This window comes from Poecilia reticulata, linkage group LG23 (assembly GCF_000633615.1).
Source record: "Poecilia reticulata strain Guanapo linkage group LG23, Guppy_female_1.0+MT, whole genome shotgun sequence".
NCBI classification, from domain to species: domain Eukaryota; kingdom Metazoa; phylum Chordata; class Actinopteri; order Cyprinodontiformes; family Poeciliidae; genus Poecilia; species Poecilia reticulata.
Window position 1 is genome coordinate 7,574,180 of NC_024353.1, and position 9,152 is coordinate 7,583,331.

The 9,152-nt window shown below is 37.5% G+C and overlaps 1 long non-coding RNA gene across 1 annotated transcript in view; it reads right to left on the minus strand.

The window, feature by feature from the left end:
- Positions 1-5,937, minus strand: part of LOC108165876 (uncharacterized) — a 26,365-nt gene extending 20,428 nt beyond the window's left edge. The window contains exons 1-2 of the long non-coding RNA XR_001776205.1: positions 5,815-5,937; positions 3,087-3,206 (exon numbers count right to left, since the gene is read on the minus strand). This is a non-coding gene — a long non-coding RNA (uncharacterized LOC108165876). The remainder of the gene's footprint in view (positions 1-3,086; positions 3,207-5,814) is intronic.
- Positions 5,938-9,152: the final 3,215 nt, after the last annotated feature.

The window sequence follows — 9,152 nt, forward strand, 5'->3', positions numbered from 1 at the left end:
TGGATGGATGGATGGATGGATGGATGGATGGATGGATGGATGGATGGATGGATGACCAATAGAGGTCAGGATGAACCCATTCAGGGAAAGTTAATCAGATCAATAAATAGGGGACTTATTGTTGTAAATTGGTATATTCTGCTTCTCTTCTGAACACGTTGTGATAATTTCTTCCTTTATTTCGTCTGAATCCCTTCTTTCTCTCCCTCCATCCATCTGTGGATGAATCCTGCGTCTCTCTCTCTCTGTCCATCTCCTAGCAGCCACTTTCATTCTCCCCTCTCGAGGTTTCAAGCAGCTTTTTCAAAGTGAGCCGGCTCCACTCTCTCCTTTCTCTCTGCTGCTTCTGGATAAATACGCTGATTTTCTGGCCTTAAAATAGAAATCCGCATGACATATTTTTACATTACTGCTGGTGATGAGCATGATGGGCTGTCGATGGGTCGCCTTAACGAAATGTAGCCTCCCAAATCCCCTCTCTGCTGCACTTAATCTACTGCGAGAAGAGGGAGGGGGGGCTGTGAACCAAAAGACTGACAGAGGAGGTGACTCCGCTTACGTAACGTCACGGAGGAGGATGGAGCGCCGCTCAGGACAAACACACACATGTCCGTCTACAACCACGTTTGCTGGGAAATATGGACCAAAAACAACAATACCATCTCACAACTTCATCAGAAGCAGCTGAAAGGCCAGTGTGGAAATCACCAAAATTAGCAAATGCAATGCCTACAACTGGGCAATAAATCAATTTTATTAATTCGGTTTTTGAAGATTTAATTTTTGGAAAATCTGGAGGTTTTGCAACAATGCACTCCTTGGATTTCCATAGTTCAGAGCAGGAGATGCATCAATTGCAGTTTTCTGGTTGATGGTCTATTACCAATCCTGAAATGCCAATTCTGATTTTGGCTGATACCTTTTTTTTTTTTTTCGTCTGAAATGTTGCTAAATGTAGAAAGGAAGTGGCAGAGTTGGAAACAGTGGTGTGACTGTTGTTAACCCTGTTCATATACAGACATGACCAGGTGGAGATCCGCTGATCACATGTACAACCGATCATCAATCTCCCAAAGTTAAGGAAATCGGCACAGATAAATCAGCTGGCCAATAAATCAATGCCCCCTGGTGATGTCACCACCCCCAGAGCGACCATCTTGTTTTATACCTTCTATTTATTTAGACATTGAACTCAGTTCAATTTTACGATAAATGTAAGAGTCATGCTAAGATTTTTTTATTACGAGAATAAAGTCGTACAATTTAATGAGAACTTGAACACAAAAAATTAAACGAGTAATGTTGAGCATCTTGTTAAGGTATACTTTACCAGTTTCACAGGTAAAGAAATATTTAATATTTTAAGACATCAACATCAAATTATCATCACTTGCAGGACCATGAAACTATTGAGTCCATTTTGTAACAGACCATGGAACAGCCCATTGAACCGCACCGACCCGTAACATTCTGCCACTCTGCTCAAAGTCACCAAGAACAAAAAACTAAGGTCAGAACAAAGCAAACATGTCTAACATAAAACTTTAAAGAAAAAAGATATGAAAAGATTTTTATTCAGGAATCTTTTCCAAAACATTTGTGCATTTTTTATTTACTACATCTAATGATTTGTAATTTATTCACTATAACATTTTCACTAATGGAGCTTTTTCTCAAACATGCAAAATAAAATAAATACCAGACAGAGATTCACAAAGGAGAGACAAAAGCAAATGAGGTGGATAAGCAGAAAATTTTAAACTACTTTGAATAATTAACTAGACTTGTAGGATCAGTTAAAATGTATGTAGGATGGATTATCAACAGTCTTCAGTCAGAAGTATCTTCAGATTGTTGCAACACGGACTGCTAAGTTCTACTCAGGTAAATGTCTTGTAAAAGCACATAATAATTATCAGTATTAATTCCCAGAATCTATAAATAAAGGATGAGAAGTTTGAAACCATGAAAGCCTAAAGAGTTCAGGATGAAGATGTTTCGAGGGGGACGGTCCGAACATGACCATCGGTGGACAGGTGGCGTGTTGAGACCTGGCCAGAGCAGCAGACATGTGAAAATCACATGCAGGAACAAGTGATAAGCTGCTGCTGGCAGACATGCTAATTATAGACAGATTAAAGCACCAACAAACAGCTCTCCATTACATTTTAATGAGGCTGGTTTTGTTCTCCATACTTCAGTTTTACTCTCACATTAACTGTAAGAGTCATCGCTCTGATGTACTGATCCCTGCTTTATTTTTACTTCATGAACTGAAGATTTATTTGGTGATTTATGCAAAAAGGAGACCTAGTAAACTGGCATTCTACAAGGACGTCTAAAAGTGCTCCCACGGTTTTGTCGGGATAAATGTTCCTGGACGATAAATTGCCCCAATTGAGACAATTTTTAAGTAAAATAATGCAAGAACACATTCTTCAACTTTAAACTCTAATGAACATTTAACACTGGAAGCGCAAGACATTCTATGAATATCCAAAATACATAAACAACAGAAACAACAAATAAAATTAACAAAATTGTCCATAAAAAATGAGACTAGAGGACCAGACTTAAGACTTTTATCATCCAGTTTTTGGTAAAAAGAGAAAAATTATTGAGTTGATATTAATTTCTCATGCGATTAATTAATTAATTTATTGATTATTGTTACAGACTTAGTGCTTACCATTTTGCAACCACTTGTAACAAAGATGGTAATTTGAGACAAATTCAGGCAGAATTCAAAAAGACGCTGCTGCTTTTTCCCCAGAATATATCTGTCTGAACAGACCTGCAGGGATTATTTAAGTCTCACTTTTGCTTTCTATAATTTCACTGAACAGCAACGTAAAATCAAAATCCCAAGGACAGTCATTAAGTCCACATAAACCAAACAAGTTTAAATGTGTGTTTTGGCCCAAAAAAAGCTGCAGTCATTTAGCTCAGAAACTCAGAAAAAAACAGTTAAAGCTAATTATAGCATATAAAACAGAGAAAGCTAATTGAGATTAGATCAACCAGCTACTGATTGACATTAGCAGTTGTTTTCTACTGACGGAGAACAGAAAAATAGATTTTCTTACCAGATTAACTTTATGCTCACAAACAACAGGCGTCGCTTTGGCTGTTAACTTCCTGTTTGAGCGATGAGTTGTTGTAGCTGCATGAACTGTGTAGTGTTCTCCTTTCCCCGCTTTCGGTTCCTTAAATCCAAAGAACAGATCAGATTATTTTATAATTCAAAGGCCAAAAGTTGCTTTCTTCAACACACAACAGAATTTCCTGGAAAGACGTAGAAGAAGTTATAACTTTATTATTTTATGTCGCCTATTAGCATAAACAAATCAATTCCAATTATAAAAAGTTTTTTTTAATTAAGAATAGTTTGGATAAAATTTTCTCCACTTTTATCTGCAGAACTGTTTTAATATGGACGCCGTTGGTTGGAGCTGAGTAAAAAGTACATTTGTTTTTTAATTTAACCATTTCAATAATTATCGCAAAATTGGTTCAAAGTAAAAGTTTAGTGTCAAAGAAATTATCAGTGTCAATACAGAATTGAAGAATCAAAGAAATAAGCAGTAACACATAAATGTATTATCAGATATATTCTTAAACTACACTCAATAACCATTACAGGACTTTATGGATTAATAATGACACTTTCTCATTTGTTGTGTCATGCAGTCAAAGCCACACAGTTACCTAAAAAAGGAATAAATAGACCCTATCGTCACTTTTATCGTTATCACAATAGAACCACAAAATATTGTGATAAAATTTTAAGTCTATGTCGTCCACCCCTAACTTAAGTGAAGATATAAAAATCAGATCTGGTTTCAGTTGCATAAGTTTTTGTTAGAGCACATCATGACGTTTTAATGATCAGAGAAATGACTCCACCCCGCTGGAAAGATTCCCCCCGTTTCCGCTCTGCTTTGGTCTCCATTGGCTACCTGAGGCTCTTTAGCGGCTGATATTTCGATAATAGCGCTCCATCTCCCTTTACAGACTCTTATACAGCCGACTGTCTGCTCAGGAAAGTGAGGATGTTAAAAATGCATAAGATCATGCGATACAAAAGGAGAACAAAGCAGAGTCTGGGAGGAGCTCCTGACTTCAAATTAAATACTTAGAGCTTCTTTGTGTCCAAATGTCTTAATTTTTAAAACTGATAATGAGTTTATGTTTGGTCAGTAAGAAGCTAATGAACAGGAGGCAGCACAAAGAGGAGAAATAAAGCTTCCTGCTTCTTTGGGAGCCACCTGGGCTTCCTGCTGGGAGTCCATATGGCTGCAGACTCAGGAAGACCTGAAACCCAATCGGGTTGACCGCTTGTTGCTTTGCTGTCTGGTGTTTTGTGTTGGAGGAACCCGTCTGGCTCGGTTCATCCTCTCTTCGCCTGAATGCGTCGACGGAAGAGTTGGAACGCTCCAGTGGAAAATGAAACTCAAGGAGGCAGGTGAGCCATTTCTGGATGAAGCGGCACGTGTTTCTGCAGCTTAGAGGTCAGGAGTTTCACACTAAATTTAAAAAAAACTGAAACTAGACAACTTTCATTTTGAAATATACCTAAAATTTCCCAAATGTTAAACCATACTGATAAAAAAACTGAGCTTGGGATAACAAAAATGTAAAAAGATAATTGTATAATACTTTAAAAATTAAGCAAATTATTTAAACACATTAGTCCTGCTTTTGTTATTATGGCCAGCAGGGGGCAGTTTATACAAACTGTACACAAGAAAATGCACTTTTGTTTATATTGTGCAATGGGAGAATAAGAAAAATAGCCAACTTAGTCCACAGTTTACTATGTTTAATAAAGTTCGATGTAATTTCAGTTCAGTCCAATCAGGTGTAGCTAAACAAAAAGTGTAGAACTCACTTAATTAAATCAAGTTCATCTTCTAAATTCCAGTTTTTATTTCATTTAGAGACCATTGGAATTATTTTTTGTGTCCTGAACTATAATTGAGGAATGATACAAGCCCCAGGACAGGAGAGAGGCTGTTTATTTTTAATTAGGCCAAAAACATTACAGACAATTTAAAATCTTCCTACAGTGGACACGAAAAGCATTTATTGTAATTTATTGGACTTAGTCACATAAAACAAGTGTTTTCAAATAAATCTGTTGTTGCAGCGGAGAACAAAATAAATAAATAATTTTTTTAAATTATTTTTATTTATGAAACAGAAGATAAAAGCTTCCGGGACAGTACAGGACAGTGGAAACACTATGGGATGAAAACCCATAGTGTTATATGTCAAAATTACATTTTAATCAATAGCAGCATTAATAAAATAATCAATACGCTGAGATTGAATAGTGTACACTAATGGTGAATGGAATGCTCAATTTAATCCTAATTAAATTAGCGTCTGATTAATAGCAAAAACACCAGTAATATTTTTGTGTACAGTTCAATTCTGGCTTATTTGTTTTTATACATTTTCTCCTTATCACTACATTTCTTTACAGTAAAGATTCTGCTTTATGTATTAAAGCACCAAAAAGTGTTTATACAAAAACAAAAAAAGTATTTAGAATTGTTTTGTGGTGTGAAATTCGTATTTTAAAAGTAATAATAAATAAAGTTACACAATAAATGTAGTAATTTTTGTCGAATTTGACTTTATTTAATACATAATCTCCGTTAGCATTAGCATGGCATAGCACACAGAATATCTCGCATTATCTGGGGTATTTTCTTCATAAACCGTTTCATTTGACGCATTGTTCAACCAATAACAGTTTTATCTTTCAAAATATATCAATGTTTAAGTTTTTGAGGAGTTTTTACTGACCAGAATAGATGAAAACACTTAGCGCTTCCGTTAGCATTTCACAAAGAAGCAAACTGTACTCCACCGGCGCGGTCGGCGCCCTCTAGTGACTGCATGTGGAATTACGCCAAAGGAATGCAAAAGTAAAACCGCTAAAGTGACCAAAATGAAGCATAAATATACATTTTAAATATAGAAAATATATATTTCTGTGCCTGTTTCACAGTTTTACATGCTTTTGTTTTTATATACAGGTCCTTCTCAAAAAATTAGCATATTGTGATAAAGTTCATTATTTTYCATAATGTAATGATAAAAATTAAACTGTCATATATTTTAGATTCATTGCACACCATTTGAAATATTTCAGGTCTTTTATTGTTTTAATACTGATGATTTTGGCAAACAGCTCATGAAAACCCAAAATGCCCGTCTCAAAAAATTTGCATATTTCATCCGACCAATAAAAGAAATGTGTTTTAATACCAAAAAAGTCCACCTTCAAATAATTATGTTCAATTATGCACTCAACACTTGGTTAGGAATCCTTCTGCAGCCTTCAGTGCGGCATGGAGGCAATCAGCCTGTGGCACTGCTGAGGTGTTATAGTCTCTCAACTTTCTCTTCACAATATCCCACAGATTCTCTATGGGGTTCAGGTCAGGAGAGTTGGCAGGCCAACAGTAATACCATGGTCATTAATACCAGTGGTTTTGGCTCTGTGAGCAGGTTGTGCTGAAAAATGAAATCTTCATCTCCATAAAGCTTTTCAGCAGATGGAAGCATGAAGGGCTTCAAAACCTCCTGATAGCTGCTGCATTGACCTGCCCTTGATAAAACACAGTGGACCAACACCAGCAGCTGACGTGGCTCCTCAGACCATCACTGCCTGTGGGTACTGGACACTGGACTTCTGTCCTTTTGGCATTTCCTTCTCCCCAGTCTTCCTCCAGACTCTGGCACCTTGATTTCTGAATGACATGCAAAATTTGCTTTCATTCGAAAAAAGTACTTTGGACCACTGAGCACCAGTCCAGTGCTGCTTCTCTGTAGCCCAGGTCAGGCGCTACTGCCGTTGTTTCAGGTTCAACGGTGGCTTGACCTTTGACCTGGGGAATGCRGCACCTGTAGCCCATTTCCTGCACACGCCTGTGCACGGTGGCTCGGGATGTTTCTACTCCAGACTCAGTCCACTGCTTCCCCCAAGGTCTGGAATCGGCTCTTCTCCACAATCTTCCTCTGGATCCGGTCACCTCTTCTTCTCGTTGTGSAGCGTTTTCTGCCACACTTTTTCCTTCCCACTGAGGTGCCTTGATACTCTRGGAACAGCCTATTGGTTCAGAAATGTCTTTCTGTGTCTCACCTCTTGCTTGAGGGCGTCAATGATGGCCTTCTGGACAGCAGTCAGGTCAGCAGTCTGACCCATGGTTGCGGTTTTGAGTAATGAACCAGGCTGGGAGTTTTTAAAAGCCTCAGGAATCTTTTGCAGATGTTTAGAGTTACTTTGTTGATTCAGATGATGAGGCTAACTGCTCGTTCAGAGAAACGTTTCATGATATGCTAATTTTTTGAGATGGGAATTTTGGGTTTTCATGAGCTGTAGCCAAAATCATCAGTATTAAAACAATAAAAGACCTGAAATATTTCAGTTGGTGTGCAATGAATCTAAAATATGACAGTTTAATTTTTATCATTACATTATGGAAAATAATTAACTTTATCACAATATGCAAATTTTTTTAGAACGACCTGTACATTGATCATTTTATTTTCCAAGTCACCCTCTCATCAAAATACATAGAAGGGCAAATAGATCAGCATTTCTTGCCTCTAGAAGAAATATTTCAACAATAGAAAACTAAATATGCAATCATATATTTATTTATTTAGCTTAGTCATCCCCCATATGTAGATGTTTTTTTTCTTTTGGCTGTTATTTCTACACTAATTAGAGTTTAGACATCTTTACCTGCCTGCCAGCCTCACTTGGCTGCATGTCAGTCCTCCTTCCATCCCAAAAATTGCAATATCTGCAAACAATACATAAAAATTAATGTTTTTTCAATTATGAAATAGATACACAGAATAAATCAATGCAGTGAAAAAACAATTTCCCATTTTAGCTAAAAAATAAAACAAACTGGACCAAAACCTATTTCTGTCAAATCTGAGACCATAAAGACCCGCTGATAACGTGATGAGATGCAGGAGCGTCACCCTGGATGATGCTCACAGTGATTCAACACTCTGCTAATACAAGTTATTTCTGTCAAACTGGCATGAAGAAAAGGTGAAGTCACTGTGAGAGGAATTCAGGAGCAGACTGGTGCTGTTGATGCCTCAAGCTGCAGCGGTGACTCTGTGGTAAAGACCACGTTATGAAGTCGTGTATTTAAAGTGTGCTCAGATGGATGAACGTGCATCTCGTCCTCTGGGCCTGTGCATCATTTACATAAGCCTGCCCTTTGTTTTCTGTTTTTTTTTCCCCCTTGTGTTTGTTTTTTTGGTGCTTTCGTCACACTGAGGCTCACTGCCCCGCGGCGAGGCCGACCACAGGATGGGACGGCGTGTCTTTAATGCACACTGACAGTGGATACTGGCTCTCTGCTTGTGTGAGTGCACATACTGTAAGGACTCGGCTGCCTTTTAAGGCCAGAGACCCAACCCTAAAAATAGGAGCTGTGAATAATACGTCAAAACAATCGTCTTCAGGACAAAGGGACATTTTGTAGACATGTCTTTGGAGGACAAAAGAGCTGATTGGGCTTATGTCAGATCAGAGACGGTCAAAGAGAACGTAGATGCTCAGAGGTCATCAGGAAGAGAAACAAAACTACAGTTAGAAAAATGAAACATCTTCCCATGGATAACTCCACAAAATTTGGCTTAGCATTAGTTTGAGGTCTGACCTTTAACCCCTTAGAATTAAAAATATCCCTGACAGTTGAAATTATCAATGCAACTAAAGAGAAACATGGATTAGTTTCTCAAGATCTTTAAGGGGATTTTTTTATTGTTTTAATCCTGGAAATGTTCTTCAGGTGATGGAAGGCCGACTTTGCAACCGTCTTTATTTGTCTCTGAAGGGTCAGATCTGAGTCCATCACTTTAGTTTTGTCTGTTCAGGTGAAAAAAGCAATGGCATCTGCTCACATTGATTTGTCCTGCTGAAATGGGTTCAAGGTCATCTGGTGACACTTTAATGCAGACAGCGTTTAGATAAACTAAAAATTTAATTTGCAAATTAAATATTTAGTTTGGAGCTAAGACATTTATAAATGTATAAACAGCATGGTGAATGCATGACTGAAACATTTGTTTTTTCTATGAAAGACTAAATAAACCAAATTTTGCTGTAC